Below are 16,002 nucleotides of genomic sequence, written 5' to 3' on the forward strand. Positions count from 1 at the left end.
GATGACAGCCTCTGTGCTGTCTTAACTTATCCACTTGTTGTTGGACTGTATTTTTTTTGTCATAAATATTTTTATTCATCAGATATAACTTTATTAAAAAAATCTTCTTTTCCATCCTATCTAAATACAAGTTAACTAAAATATGTGAAACTAACATTTTACTTGTAGTTCTGTATGGGTGTAAAACTTGGTTTCTAACTCTACCAGAGGAGGATATGTACATGTAAAAAAGATTTTGATTTTCTGCAGGTAATTCTGATGTATACGTACATGTAATTTTTCATTGTTTCCAAATGTAGGCAAATGAAGACTGACACATCTTACGTCAAATTCATGTTTAATGTTTGCACTTTCCGGGGAAAAACCTGTCCACTTCATTGTTGCTGCTGAAATGGATCTAAGAGACCTGGTGAAAACTCTCTAATCCATGCCCTTAGCAAATCATTTAATGACCGTGGTCAAAAAGTGGAGTCAGTGGATATATTATGGGATCTAACAAATCCAAACTACATTCTGGTCTGACCACCACGGCAAGATGATCAGGAGGTCTTATTTCTATGATCTGTCCTCAACATCGAATCAAACCCCAGTCGCGGAGAGTGCAGCGAGATGACGTGATCATTGTGGTAGGCGATCAGCAAGTGTTTTAAGGATCTGATACTTTTCTGAAACTTACATGAAATTTAAACAGATGTGAAACTTTGTAGCCTGAAATTTGAATGGTACGCTGTAGCATGCTCATCCATGTCTCACATTTTTCAGCAACAGTGGTCCAAGTGGTCATTGTTATGGCTATTGCTGCTATGCCTACAGACATTGTTGTTTTTCCTTTTGTTTATTTTATTATTGTTGTTGGAGGTGGTTTTGGTGTCTGTAATCTTATCGAAACGCAGACTTTTGTCGTGGTACCATTCTTCTATTGGGTTTAGTTCACGAGCTACAGAAACCATCTTTATTTGGGACTTGAATCCAGAAGCTATCCCGACTGTAGTTTTTCATTATTTTCTGAAGTTTCTCCAGGGTTAGAATTCCGAAATTGACAGCCTTGTAATTTTGTTTTATATTGCAAAGATATATCTTTGAGAGACTTTTCCCTCTGCCTTCCCTATATTACACAACTGTATCTCAATATAATGAAGGTAATTATAAAAATATCATCTCCCAACAAACTTTAAAGAAGTTAAAGTTTCTCGTAAATCTAAGCACCATGCAATGAAGATGTGGGAGTTGAGAAGTAATCTAATATTTTGGCACCAGGTCACTAAATGTGGTGAGTGGTTAGTTTGAGCCATTCTGCAGGTGGTTGCAAACAGGAAAGGCCTTGCCTCACTTGGGAGGATAGCCAGTAGCCAGTCACATAACCAACTTATCGTTCTTGGTTTTTTATGCCCATGTACAAGTTAATTGGTTATCACATTAATGACGTTGGTTTGCATATTTATTACAACTACATTTTATTGAAACAGGCATTTCTTGAATACATGACACCAACATTTTATAGTGACAGAAATGTAACTAAGTCCAACTTTCTTAGGTTTTGAAAAATCTGAGCAGTATGTTGTCTGCACAGAGGGCTCCGAATTTCTCATTGTGTTGCTCATTCTGAATTTTTGTCTCGAATATGTTTCAACAATCCAAGCAGTGGGAATTCATTTACCTGCAAATGGTATAGAATGTTTTGAATCTGTCCGTCTCTCGATCAGCCATTTCAGAAGTGAATGTATATGTTTATTTTCAAGCATCAAACTTGGTAGACCCACAGGGGCTTTGCTTTGAACTGGGTGGGCATGCGTGTGTATTGGGTAGATGCAGGACTTGATGTGAATTAACTGGAGATAAGAAACGTACACTCGTACACACCGAGCTGGATCGACCTCATGACATTGTTGTGGGCCCTCAAACTGGGTAAAGTTGTGTGTTTTACACACGTGACTTGATCGGTGATTTCTACCACATAGATTAATTAGTTAATGATGCACTGTAAAGTGTGAAACTCTAGTGAAGGCAGCAGAATCTCACGCTTCTTTATAACATTCTTGAAGACTGACTTTACAGCATTACTGTTGCATAAGTTCATTAAATGCTAAACACTGAACCATCTGTTCAGGTTGTTTCCAAAAGATGCTGGACTTCTAATTGCATATATTTACCAAATTATGTGACAAACATAATCACGTTTCATGTTCCTGAACACAGCAGCCTCGAGAGTGAAAGTCAAATGAAAACAATTTTGGTACGTGCACCGTCAGTTTATAAAACTGCAGTTGTCTTTGGTACTGTTGCATTACGCCAACCGAAGCTTGTTCATTGGTGCTGATAGCGGCTTCAGATCTTGAGTTGTGTTGCGGATTATTCCTGTAAACAGTATTATAAGAAGAAATTGCATGGGTTGAGTTTTGAAGAGTACACTGGCCAGTACCAGCCATAAGAAAAACGTGAAGGAAACTGATTATTCAGAAATTGGTCAATGGAAATGTTGATTGAAAAAAAGTAGGATTTCAGAGTCTCATGACAGTGAGCATGAAGATGGCTGTCTTCTGGGTTGTAGTACCATGTAGTCTGGTAGATGCTGACTGATATACCAGACTACACAGTGCTACATCCCAGAAGACAGTCATCTTAATATGTCATGATGAGAACCTCAAATCCTTTATATTGATAATTGTTTTAATTTGTCGAGAAAGACTATGAACAATGTGCAATATTTTCTGGTGTTTTGGATGCCTTTGTGTTTGTGTGTGTACACACAAATCTTCTTGATAATGGTCCCAGTAATTTCAATTTAAGCAACCAGCTTGTTTATAGCAGGTCTGTTTGGAGTTTCCTTGCATTCTTGCACATAATTTTTTCTCTTCACTACTGAAGTTGAACAACTCTAGCAGGCTGGGAAAACCCTTTCACTACAACACACAATATCTTGTTCAAGACTGCAACTTATTTGTTCATTTTTTAGTGGTCTGTTGTCTTCAGGATTTTCAGCTTGGTCCCGTCTCACCCTACAGTCATTATACAGTGGCAGGATATGTGCCAACTATGAATACAGAATTTTTCTGTTATTTCTCATAGGCTTATGTTCCGGTCTGACTGGGGTGTGAACGGTCGTATTGATTCAGCGTATATGGATGGAACTGGGCGTCATTCACTTGTGGATACAATGGAACAGTGGCCAACTGGACCTGCAGTAGACTACCCAGCTAGAAGACTATATTGGACTGATCCCTAAGCATGTACTATAGAAAGTGTAGATCTCAGTGGACAAGATCATCACGTCATCAGAAGATTCCCACATAGTAAGTCTTGAGTATCGTGACAGGATTCCAAAGGATCTAATTTATGTAGGATTTGTGATTTTTATGGTAGCGAGTGTGAATATGGCTGTCTTCTGGGTTGTTGCGCCGTGTTGTCTGGTAGAAGGTTTCCGACGTTTCAGAGGTCCTTGTTGCCTCCATCATTATGGTGATCGCGTCAACCAGGCTACATGGCGCGTGAACCCAGAAGACAGCCATCTTCAATCAAATTAATGGCTTAATTTACTTTACGTTAAATAGTATTAAAAATATATTAAAATTAGCCGTCAATCACAATATAAAATAATTAAAAGATTAAAATATCATTTTACGTTCCTTATCGAGTACTCGATTTACATGTGGAACATTTACGACATGTTTCGACTATATATAGCCATCATCAGGTGTTATGTTATAAACTTTTCAACTGAATTACTGATTTTTACTGATTTTTAATGATTTACTGATTTATAACATAACACCTGATGATGGCTATATATAGTCGAAACATGTCGTATATGTTCCACATGTAAATCGAGTACTCGATAAGGAACGTAAAATGATATTTTAATCTTTTAATTATTTTATATTGTGATTGACGGCTAATTTTAATATATTTTTAATACTATTTAAATAAATCACAATATGACACATCTACAATATCTTACTTTACGTTGTTTATTGCGACAGATCTGTAGTTCCTTGGAGCTGCTTTCGATTGTTTTTTAAGTTTCTTGCTTTTGGCCATTAGTGTGAAACTAATCTGCACATTTCGCTCTGGATTTGTCGTTTTACATCTATAGAGTTCAAAAACATAAGTGTGAGCAAACTAAGATATATGAATGATTCTTCTTTAAAGACTCAGAAAGCAAGCTGGTACATTACTTTCTATTCAGAATGTTACTTCAGTGAATGTAATACTATTCTCCATAGCATAAATATACTTCTTAATTCTTACTTGTGTAGCACTCATCCTAATCCAGAGGGTATGGAGTTCAGTACCCTGGGGACCTGACATGGCCGGTAGCCTGAGAAGAATTCATTATACTTAGTTGCCATGAAAGTTTTACATCATACAAACTTATATTTGTATTTCTTGATGGAGAAAGCTTTATCACATAAGTATTTAAAGGTATTGTACGTATTTTGAACCGAATTATATTGTTTCTTCCTTTATCTTTTGTCTGTTTTATTTATTCTCTTTTTATAGGGAGCAGGGAGACATAAGTTTGAAGAAATTTTCGTCATTTCTGTTTATGTGCCTGCTACACTTAGTAAGGATCACATACGAATCTGTGTAGAATCTTTGCAAACTACATGGTCATTTGTTTGCAGGTCGACAGTCTGGCCACTGTGGTACTGATCAATTCAAGTGTGCTGACAAGAACTGCGTTAGCAGCAAATTCCGCTGTGATGGATCTAATGACTCTGGAGATGGTTCTGATGAAGAAGACTGCATTCTACCACCATGTTATTTTGGAACCTGTTCACAGAGCTGTGTAGAAAAGAAGGGAGGGAGGAAACTTTTCTTGCCACTGCGCTCCAGGCTTCATAGGGGAAGGAACATCGAGGAACAGGACTTGTTTTGCGAGAGGTAACATTTAGTTCAATATCAGGTCTTCAAGACCTCATTTCTGTCGAGACAAACGCAGAAATATTTTAGGGCTGAGGGGCATCATGATTTGTCTAATAGATTGCTGATGACAGCCTCTGTGCTGTCTTAACTTATCCACTTGTTGTTGGACTGTATTTTTTTTGTCATAAATATTTTTATTCATCAGATATAACTTTATTAAAAAAATCTTCTTTTCCATCCTATCTAAATACAAGTTAACTAAAATATGTGAAACTAACATTTTACTTGTAGTTCTGTATGGGTGTAAAACTTGGTTTCTAACTCTACCAGAGGAGGATATGTACATGTAAAAAAGATTTTGATTTTCTGCAGGTAATTCTGATGTATACGTACATGTAATTTTTCATTGTTTCCAAATGTAGGCAAATGAAGACTGACACATCTTACGTCAAATTCATGTTTAATGTTTGCACTTTCCGGGGAAAAACCTGTCCACTTCATTGTTGCTGCTGAAATGGATCTAAGAGACCTGGTGAAAACTCTCTAATCCATGCCCTTAGCAAATCATTTAATGACCGTGGTCAAAAAGTGGAGTCAGTGGATATATTATGGGATCTAACAAATCCAAACTACATTCTGGTCTGACCACCACGGCAAGATGATCAGGAGGTCTTATTTCTATGATCTGTCCTCAACATCGAATCAAACCCCAGTCGCGGAGAGTGCAGCGAGATGACGTGATCATTGTGGTAGGCGATCAGCAAGTGTTTTAAGGATCTGATACTTTTCTGAAACTTACATGAAATTTAAACAGATGTGAAACTTTGTAGCCTGAAATTTGAATGGTACGCTGTAGCATGCTCATCCATGTCTCACATTTTTCAGCAACAGTGGTCCAAGTGGTCATTGTTATGGCTATTGCTGCTATGCCTACAGACATTGTTGTTTTTCCTTTTGTTTATTTTATTATTGTTGTTGGAGGTGGTTTTGGTGTCTGTAATCTTATCGAAACGCAGACTTTTGTCGTGGTACCATTCTTCTATTGGGTTTAGTTCACGAGCTACAGAAACCATCTTTATTTGGGACTTGAATCCAGAAGCTATCCCGACTGTAGTTTTTCATTATTTTCTGAAGTTTCTCCAGGGTTAGAATTCCGAAATTGACAGCCTTGTAATTTTGTTTTATATTGCAAAGATATATCTTTGAGAGACTTTTCCCTCTGCCTTCCCTATATTACACAACTGTATCTCAATATAATGAAGGTAATTATAAAAATATCATCTCCCAACAAACTTTAAAGAAGTTAAAGTTTCTCGTAAATCTAAGCACCATGCAATGAAGATGTGGGAGTTGAGAAGTAATCTAATATTTTGGCACCAGGTCACTAAATGTGGTGAGTGGTTAGTTTGAGCCATTCTGCAGGTGGTTGCAAACAGGAAAGGCCTTGCCTCACTTGGGAGGATAGCCAGTAGCCAGTCACATAACCAACTTATCGTTCTTGGTTTTTTATGCCCATGTACAAGTTAATTGGTTATCACATTAATGACGTTGGTTTGCATATTTATTACAACTACATTTTATTGAAACAGGCATTTCTTGAATACATGACACCAACATTTTATAGTGACAGAAATGTAACTAAGTCCAACTTTCTTAGGTTTTGAAAAATCTGAGCAGTATGTTGTCTGCACAGAGGGCTCCGAATTTCTCATTGTGTTGCTCATTCTGAATTTTTGTCTCGAATATGTTTCAACAATCCAAGCAGTGGGAATTCATTTACCTGCAAATGGTATAGAATGTTTTGAATCTGTCCGTCTCTCGATCAGCCATTTCAGAAGTGAATGTATATGTTTATTTTCAAGCATCAAACTTGGTAGACCCACAGGGGCTTTGCTTTGAACTGGGTGGGCATGCGTGTGTATTGGGTAGATGCAGGACTTGATGTGAATTAACTGGAGATAAGAAACGTACACTCGTACACACCGAGCTGGATCGACCTCATGACATTGTTGTGGGCCCTCAAACTGGGTAAAGTTGTGTGTTTTACACACGTGACTTGATCGGTGATTTCTACCACATAGATTAATTAGTTAATGATGCACTGTAAAGTGTGAAACTCTAGTGAAGGCAGCAGAATCTCACGCTTCTTTATAACATTCTTGAAGACTGACTTTACAGCATTACTGTTGCATAAGTTCATTAAATGCTAAACACTGAACCATCTGTTCAGGTTGTTTCCAAAAGATGCTGGACTTCTAATTGCATATATTTACCAAATTATGTGACAAACATAATCACGTTTCATGTTCCTGAACACAGCAGCCTCGAGAGTGAAAGTCAAATGAAAACAATTTTGGTACGTGCACCGTCAGTTTATAAAACTGCAGTTGTCTTTGGTACTGTTGCATTACGCCAACCGAAGCTTGTTCATTGGTGCTGATAGCGGCTTCAGATCTTGAGTTGTGTTGCGGATTATTCCTGTAAACAGTATTATAAGAAGAAATTGCATGGGTTGAGTTTTGAAGAGTACACTGGCCAGTACCAGCCATAAGAAAAACGTGAAGGAAACTGATTATTCAGAAATTGGTCAATGGAAATGTTGATTGAAAAAAAGTAGGATTTCAGAGTCTCATGACAGTGAGCATGAAGATGGCTGTCTTCTGGGTTGTAGTACCATGTAGTCTGGTAGATGCTGACTGATATACCAGACTACACAGTGCTACATCCCAGAAGACAGTCATCTTAATATGTCATGATGAGAACCTCAAATCCTTTATATTGATAATTGTTTTAATTTGTCGAGAAAGACTATGAACAATGTGCAATATTTTCTGGTGTTTTGGATGCCTTTGTGTTTGTGTGTGTACACACAAATCTTCTTGATAATGGTCCCAGTAATTTCAATTTAAGCAACCAGCTTGTTTATAGCAGGTCTGTTTGGAGTTTCCTTGCATTCTTGCACATAATTTTTTCTCTTCACTACTGAAGTTGAACAACTCTAGCAGGCTGGGAAAACCCTTTCACTACAACACACAATATCTTGTTCAAGACTGCAACTTATTTGTTCATTTTTTAGTGGTCTGTTGTCTTCAGGATTTTCAGCTTGGTCCCGTCTCACCCTACAGTCATTATACAGTGGCAGGATATGTGCCAACTATGAATACAGAATTTTTCTGTTATTTCTCATAGGCTTATGTTCCGGTCTGACTGGGGTGTGAACGGTCGTATTGATTCAGCGTATATGGATGGAACTGGGCGTCATTCACTTGTGGATACAATGGAACAGTGGCCAACTGGACCTGCAGTAGACTACCCAGCTAGAAGACTATATTGGACTGATCCCTAAGCATGTACTATAGAAAGTGTAGATCTCAGTGGACAAGATCATCACGTCATCAGAAGATTCCCACATAGTAAGTCTTGAGTATCGTGACAGGATTCCAAAGGATCTAATTTATGTAGGATTTGTGATTTTTATGGTAGCGAGTGTGAATATGGCTGTCTTCTGGGTTGTTGCGCCGTGTTGTCTGGTAGAAGGTTTCCGACGTTTCAGAGGTCCTTGTTGCCTCCATCATTATGGTGATCGCGTCAACCAGGCTACATGGCGCGTGAACCCAGAAGACAGCCATCTTCAATCAAATTAATGGCTTAATTTACTTTACGTTAAATAGTATTAAAAATATATTAAAATTAGCCGTCAATCACAATATAAAATAATTAAAAGATTAAAATATCATTTTACGTTCCTTATCGAGTACTCGATTTACATGTGGAACATTTACGACATGTTTCGACTATATATAGCCATCATCAGGTGTTATGTTATAAACTTTTCAACTGAATTACTGATTTTTACTGATTTTTAATGATTTACTGATTTATAACATAACACCTGATGATGGCTATATATAGTCGAAACATGTCGTATATGTTCCACATGTAAATCGAGTACTCGATAAGGAACGTAAAATGATATTTTAATCTTTTAATTATTTTATATTGTGATTGACGGCTAATTTTAATATATTTTTAATACTATTTAAATAAATCACAATATGACACATCTACAATATCTTACTTTACGTTGTTTATTGCGACAGATCTGTAGTTCCTTGGAGCTGCTTTCGATTGTTTTTTAAGTTTCTTGCTTTTGGCCATTAGTGTGAAACTAATCTGCACATTTCGCTCTGGATTTGTCGTTTTACATCTATAGAGTTCAAAAACATAAGTGTGAGCAAACTAAGATATATGAATGATTCTTCTTTAAAGACTCAGAAAGCAAGCTGGTACATTACTTTCTATTCAGAATGTTACTTCAGTGAATGTAATACTATTCTCCATAGCATAAATATACTTCTTAATTCTTACTTGTGTAGCACTCATCCTAATCCAGAGGGTATGGAGTTCAGTACCCTGGGGACCTGACATGGCCGGTAGCCTGAGAAGAATTCATTATACTTAGTTGCCATGAAAGTTTTACATCATACAAACTTATATTTGTATTTCTTGATGGAGAAAGCTTTATCACATAAGTATTTAAAGGTATTGTACGTATTTTGAACCGAATTATATTGTTTCTTCCTTTATCTTTTGTCTGTTTTATTTATTCTCTTTTTATAGGGAGCAGGGAGACATAAGTTTGAAGAAATTTTCGTCATTTCTGTTTATGTGCCTGCTACACTTAGTAAGGATCACATACGAATCTGTGTAGAATCTTTGCAAACTACATGGTCATTTGTTTGCAGGTCGACAGTCTGGCCACTGTGGTACTGATCAATTCAAGTGTGCTGACAAGAACTGCGTTAGCAGCAAATTCCGCTGTGATGGATCTAATGACTCTGGAGATGGTTCTGATGAAGAAGACTGCATTCTACCACCATGTTATTTTGGAACCTGTTCACAGAGCTGTGTAGAAAAGAAGGGAGGGAGGAAACTTTTCTTGCCACTGCGCTCCAGGCTTCATAGGGGAAGGAACATCGAGGAACAGGACTTGTTTTGCGAGAGGTAACATTTAGTTCAATATCAGGTCTTCAAGACCTCATTTCTGTCGAGACAAACGCAGAAATATTTTAGGGCTGAGGGGCATCATGATTTGTCTAATAGATTGCTGATGACAGCCTCTGTGCTGTCTTAACTTATCCACTTGTTGTTGGACTGTATTTTTTTTGTCATAAATATTTTTATTCATCAGATATAACTTTATTAAAAAAATCTTCTTTTCCATCCTATCTAAATACAAGTTAACTAAAATATGTGAAACTAACATTTTACTTGTAGTTCTGTATGGGTGTAAAACTTGGTTTCTAACTCTACCAGAGGAGGATATGTACATGTAAAAAAGATTTTGATTTTCTGCAGGTAATTCTGATGTATACGTACATGTAATTTTTCATTGTTTCCAAATGTAGGCAAATGAAGACTGACACATCTTACGTCAAATTCATGTTTAATGTTTGCACTTTCCGGGGAAAAACCTGTCCACTTCATTGTTGCTGCTGAAATGGATCTAAGAGACCTGGTGAAAACTCTCTAATCCATGCCCTTAGCAAATCATTTAATGACCGTGGTCAAAAAGTGGAGTCAGTGGATATATTATGGGATCTAACAAATCCAAACTACATTCTGGTCTGACCACCACGGCAAGATGATCAGGAGGTCTTATTTCTATGATCTGTCCTCAACATCGAATCAAACCCCAGTCGCGGAGAGTGCAGCGAGATGACGTGATCATTGTGGTAGGCGATCAGCAAGTGTTTTAAGGATCTGATACTTTTCTGAAACTTACATGAAATTTAAACAGATGTGAAACTTTGTAGCCTGAAATTTGAATGGTACGCTGTAGCATGCTCATCCATGTCTCACATTTTTCAGCAACAGTGGTCCAAGTGGTCATTGTTATGGCTATTGCTGCTATGCCTACAGACATTGTTGTTTTTCCTTTTGTTTATTTTATTATTGTTGTTGGAGGTGGTTTTGGTGTCTGTAATCTTATCGAAACGCAGACTTTTGTCGTGGTACCATTCTTCTATTGGGTTTAGTTCACGAGCTACAGAAACCATCTTTATTTGGGACTTGAATCCAGAAGCTATCCCGACTGTAGTTTTTCATTATTTTCTGAAGTTTCTCCAGGGTTAGAATTCCGAAATTGACAGCCTTGTAATTTTGTTTTATATTGCAAAGATATATCTTTGAGAGACTTTTCCCTCTGCCTTCCCTATATTACACAACTGTATCTCAATATAATGAAGGTAATTATAAAAATATCATCTCCCAACAAACTTTAAAGAAGTTAAAGTTTCTCGTAAATCTAAGCACCATGCAATGAAGATGTGGGAGTTGAGAAGTAATCTAATATTTTGGCACCAGGTCACTAAATGTGGTGAGTGGTTAGTTTGAGCCATTCTGCAGGTGGTTGCAAACAGGAAAGGCCTTGCCTCACTTGGGAGGATAGCCAGTAGCCAGTCACATAACCAACTTATCGTTCTTGGTTTTTTATGCCCATGTACAAGTTAATTGGTTATCACATTAATGACGTTGGTTTGCATATTTATTACAACTACATTTTATTGAAACAGGCATTTCTTGAATACATGACACCAACATTTTATAGTGACAGAAATGTAACTAAGTCCAACTTTCTTAGGTTTTGAAAAATCTGAGCAGTATGTTGTCTGCACAGAGGGCTCCGAATTTCTCATTGTGTTGCTCATTCTGAATTTTTGTCTCGAATATGTTTCAACAATCCAAGCAGTGGGAATTCATTTACCTGCAAATGGTATAGAATGTTTTGAATCTGTCCGTCTCTCGATCAGCCATTTCAGAAGTGAATGTATATGTTTATTTTCAAGCATCAAACTTGGTAGACCCACAGGGGCTTTGCTTTGAACTGGGTGGGCATGCGTGTGTATTGGGTAGATGCAGGACTTGATGTGAATTAACTGGAGATAAGAAACGTACACTCGTACACACCGAGCTGGATCGACCTCATGACATTGTTGTGGGCCCTCAAACTGGGTAAAGTTGTGTGTTTTACACACGTGACTTGATCGGTGATTTCTACCACATAGATTAATTAGTTAATGATGCACTGTAAAGTGTGAAACTCTAGTGAAGGCAGCAGAATCTCACGCTTCTTTATAACATTCTTGAAGACTGACTTTACAGCATTACTGTTGCATAAGTTCATTAAATGCTAAACACTGAACCATCTGTTCAGGTTGTTTCCAAAAGATGCTGGACTTCTAATTGCATATATTTACCAAATTATGTGACAAACATAATCACGTTTCATGTTCCTGAACACAGCAGCCTCGAGAGTGAAAGTCAAATGAAAACAATTTTGGTACGTGCACCGTCAGTTTATAAAACTGCAGTTGTCTTTGGTACTGTTGCATTACGCCAACCGAAGCTTGTTCATTGGTGCTGATAGCGGCTTCAGATCTTGAGTTGTGTTGCGGATTATTCCTGTAAACAGTATTATAAGAAGAAATTGCATGGGTTGAGTTTTGAAGAGTACACTGGCCAGTACCAGCCATAAGAAAAACGTGAAGGAAACTGATTATTCAGAAATTGGTCAATGGAAATGTTGATTGAAAAAAAGTAGGATTTCAGAGTCTCATGACAGTGAGCATGAAGATGGCTGTCTTCTGGGTTGTAGTACCATGTAGTCTGGTAGATGCTGACTGATATACCAGACTACACAGTGCTACATCCCAGAAGACAGTCATCTTAATATGTCATGATGAGAACCTCAAATCCTTTATATTGATAATTGTTTTAATTTGTCGAGAAAGACTATGAACAATGTGCAATATTTTCTGGTGTTTTGGATGCCTTTGTGTTTGTGTGTGTACACACAAATCTTCTTGATAATGGTCCCAGTAATTTCAATTTAAGCAACCAGCTTGTTTATAGCAGGTCTGTTTGGAGTTTCCTTGCATTCTTGCACATAATTTTTTCTCTTCACTACTGAAGTTGAACAACTCTAGCAGGCTGGGAAAACCCTTTCACTACAACACACAATATCTTGTTCAAGACTGCAACTTATTTGTTCATTTTTTAGTGGTCTGTTGTCTTCAGGATTTTCAGCTTGGTCCCGTCTCACCCTACAGTCATTATACAGTGGCAGGATATGTGCCAACTATGAATACAGAATTTTTCTGTTATTTCTCATAGGCTTATGTTCCGGTCTGACTGGGGTGTGAACGGTCGTATTGATTCAGCGTATATGGATGGAACTGGGCGTCATTCACTTGTGGATACAATGGAACAGTGGCCAACTGGACCTGCAGTAGACTACCCAGCTAGAAGACTATATTGGACTGATCCCTAAGCATGTACTATAGAAAGTGTAGATCTCAGTGGACAAGATCATCACGTCATCAGAAGATTCCCACATAGTAAGTCTTGAGTATCGTGACAGGATTCCAAAGGATCTAATTTATGTAGGATTTGTGATTTTTATGGTAGCGAGTGTGAATATGGCTGTCTTCTGGGTTGTTGCGCCGTGTTGTCTGGTAGAAGGTTTCCGACGTTTCAGAGGTCCTTGTTGCCTCCATCATTATGGTGATCGCGTCAACCAGGCTACATGGCGCGTGAACCCAGAAGACAGCCATCTTCAATCAAATTAATGGCTTAATTTACTTTACGTTAAATAGTATTAAAAATATATTAAAATTAGCCGTCAATCACAATATAAAATAATTAAAAGATTAAAATATCATTTTACGTTCCTTATCGAGTACTCGATTTACATGTGGAACATTTACGACATGTTTCGACTATATATAGCCATCATCAGGTGTTATGTTATAAACTTTTCAACTGAATTACTGATTTTTACTGATTTTTAATGATTTACTGATTTATAACATAACACCTGATGATGGCTATATATAGTCGAAACATGTCGTATATGTTCCACATGTAAATCGAGTACTCGATAAGGAACGTAAAATGATATTTTAATCTTTTAATTATTTTATATTGTGATTGACGGCTAATTTTAATATATTTTTAATACTATTTAAATAAATCACAATATGACACATCTACAATATCTTACTTTACGTTGTTTATTGCGACAGATCTGTAGTTCCTTGGAGCTGCTTTCGATTGTTTTTTAAGTTTCTTGCTTTTGGCCATTAGTGTGAAACTAATCTGCACATTTCGCTCTGGATTTGTCGTTTTACATCTATAGAGTTCAAAAACATAAGTGTGAGCAAACTAAGATATATGAATGATTCTTCTTTAAAGACTCAGAAAGCAAGCTGGTACATTACTTTCTATTCAGAATGTTACTTCAGTGAATGTAATACTATTCTCCATAGCATAAATATACTTCTTAATTCTTACTTGTGTAGCACTCATCCTAATCCAGAGGGTATGGAGTTCAGTACCCTGGGGACCTGACATGGCCGGTAGCCTGAGAAGAATTCATTATACTTAGTTGCCATGAAAGTTTTACATCATACAAACTTATATTTGTATTTCTTGATGGAGAAAGCTTTATCACATAAGTATTTAAAGGTATTGTACGTATTTTGAACCGAATTATATTGTTTCTTCCTTTATCTTTTGTCTGTTTTATTTATTCTCTTTTTATAGGGGGCAGGGAGACATAAGTTTGAAGAAATTTTCGTCATTTCTGTTTATGTGCCTGCTACACTTAGTAAGGATCACATACGAATCTGTGTAGAATCTTTGCAAGCTACATGGTCGTTTGTTTGCAGGTCGACAATCTGGCCACTGTGGTACTGATCAATTCAAGTGTGCTGACAAGAACTGCGTTAGCAGCAAATTCCGCTGTGATGGATCTAATGACTCTGGAGATGGTTCTGATGAAGAAGACTGCATTCTACCACCATGTTATTTTGGAACCTGTTCACAGAGCTGTGTAGAAAAGAAGGGAGGGAGGAAACTTTTCTTGCCACTGCGCTCCAGGCTTCATAGGGGAAGGAACATCGAGGAACAGGACTTGTTTTGCGAGAGGTAACATTTAGTTCAATATCAGGTCTTCAAGACCTCATTTCTGTCGAGACAAACGCAGAAATATTTTAGGGCTGAGGGGCATCATGATTTGTCTAATAGATTGCTGATGACAGCCTCTGTGCTGTCTTAACTTATCCACTTGTTGTTGGACTGTATTTTTTTTGTCATAAATATTTTTATTCATCAGATATAACTTTATTAAAAAAATCTTCTTTTCCATCCTATCTAAATACAAGTTAACTAAAATATGTGAAACTAACATTTTACTTGTAGTTCTGTATGGGTGTAAAACTTGGTTTCTAACTCTACCAGAGGAGGATATGTACATGTAAAAAAGATTTTGATTTTCTGCAGGTAATTCTGATGTATACGTACATGTAATTTTTCATTGTTTCCAAATGTAGGCAAATGAAGACTGACACATCTTACGTCAAATTCATGTTTAATGTTTGCACTTTCCGGGGAAAAACCTGTCCACTTCATTGTTGCTGCTGAAATGGATCTAAGAGACCTGGTGAAAACTCTCTAATCCATGCCCTTAGCAAATCATTTAATGACCGTGGTCAAAAAGTGGAGTCAGTGGATATATTATGGGATCTAACAAATCCAAACTACATTCTGGTCTGACCACCACGGCAAGATGATCAGGAGGTCTTATTTCTATGATCTGTCCTCAACATCGAATCAAACCCCAGTCGCGGAGAGTGCAGCGAGATGACGTGATCATTGTGGTAGGCGATCAGCAAGTGTTTTAAGGATCTGATACTTTTCTGAAACTTACATGAAATTTAAACAGATGTGAAACTTTGTAGCCTGAAATTTGAATGGTACGCTGTAGCATGCTCATCCATGTCTCACATTTTTCAGCAACAGTGGTCCAAGTGGTCATTGTTATGGCTATTGCTGCTATGCCTACAGACATTGTTGTTTTTCCTTTTGTTTATTTTATTATTGTTGTTGGAGGTGGTTTTGGTGTCTGTAATCTTATCGAAACGCAGACTTTTGTCGTGGTACCATTCTTCTATTGGGTTTAGTTCACGAGCTACAGAAACCATCTTTATTTGGGACTTGAATCCAGAAGCTATCCCGACTGTAGTTTTTCATTATTTTCTGAAGTTTCTCCAGGGTTAGAATTCCGAAATTGACAGC

The 16,002-nt window shown here is 37.3% G+C and overlaps 3 long non-coding RNA genes across 3 annotated transcripts; all 3 read right to left on the reverse strand.

Moving 5' to 3' along the window:
- Positions 1 to 1,711: 1,711 nt before the first annotated feature.
- On the reverse strand, positions 1,712 to 5,748 carry LOC147871659 (uncharacterized). Its single transcript, XR_015538453.1, has 3 exons — positions 5,663 to 5,748; positions 3,956 to 4,084; positions 1,712 to 2,355 (listed from the first exon to the last, which is right to left on the reverse strand). It is a non-coding gene; the product is annotated as an uncharacterized LOC147871659 (long non-coding RNA).
- A 949-nt stretch (positions 5,749 to 6,697) lies between these two features.
- Positions 6,698 to 10,734, reverse strand: LOC147871660 (uncharacterized). Its single transcript, XR_015538454.1, has 3 exons — positions 10,649 to 10,734; positions 8,942 to 9,070; positions 6,698 to 7,341 (listed from the first exon to the last, which is right to left on the reverse strand). It is a non-coding gene; the product is annotated as an uncharacterized LOC147871660 (long non-coding RNA).
- Positions 10,735 to 11,683: 949 nt separating this feature from the next.
- Positions 11,684 to 15,720, reverse strand: LOC147871661 (uncharacterized). The gene is made up of 3 exons (XR_015538455.1): positions 15,635 to 15,720; positions 13,928 to 14,056; positions 11,684 to 12,327 (listed from the first exon to the last, which is right to left on the reverse strand). It is a non-coding gene; the product is annotated as an uncharacterized LOC147871661 (long non-coding RNA).
- Positions 15,721 to 16,002: the final 282 nt, after the last annotated feature.

Source organism: Zootermopsis nevadensis, unplaced genomic scaffold (assembly GCF_977971745.1).
Source record: "Zootermopsis nevadensis isolate Lab colony 2312 unplaced genomic scaffold, Znev_1.0 Znev_ptg000044l, whole genome shotgun sequence".
NCBI classification, from domain to species: domain Eukaryota; kingdom Metazoa; phylum Arthropoda; class Insecta; order Blattodea; family Termopsidae; genus Zootermopsis; species Zootermopsis nevadensis.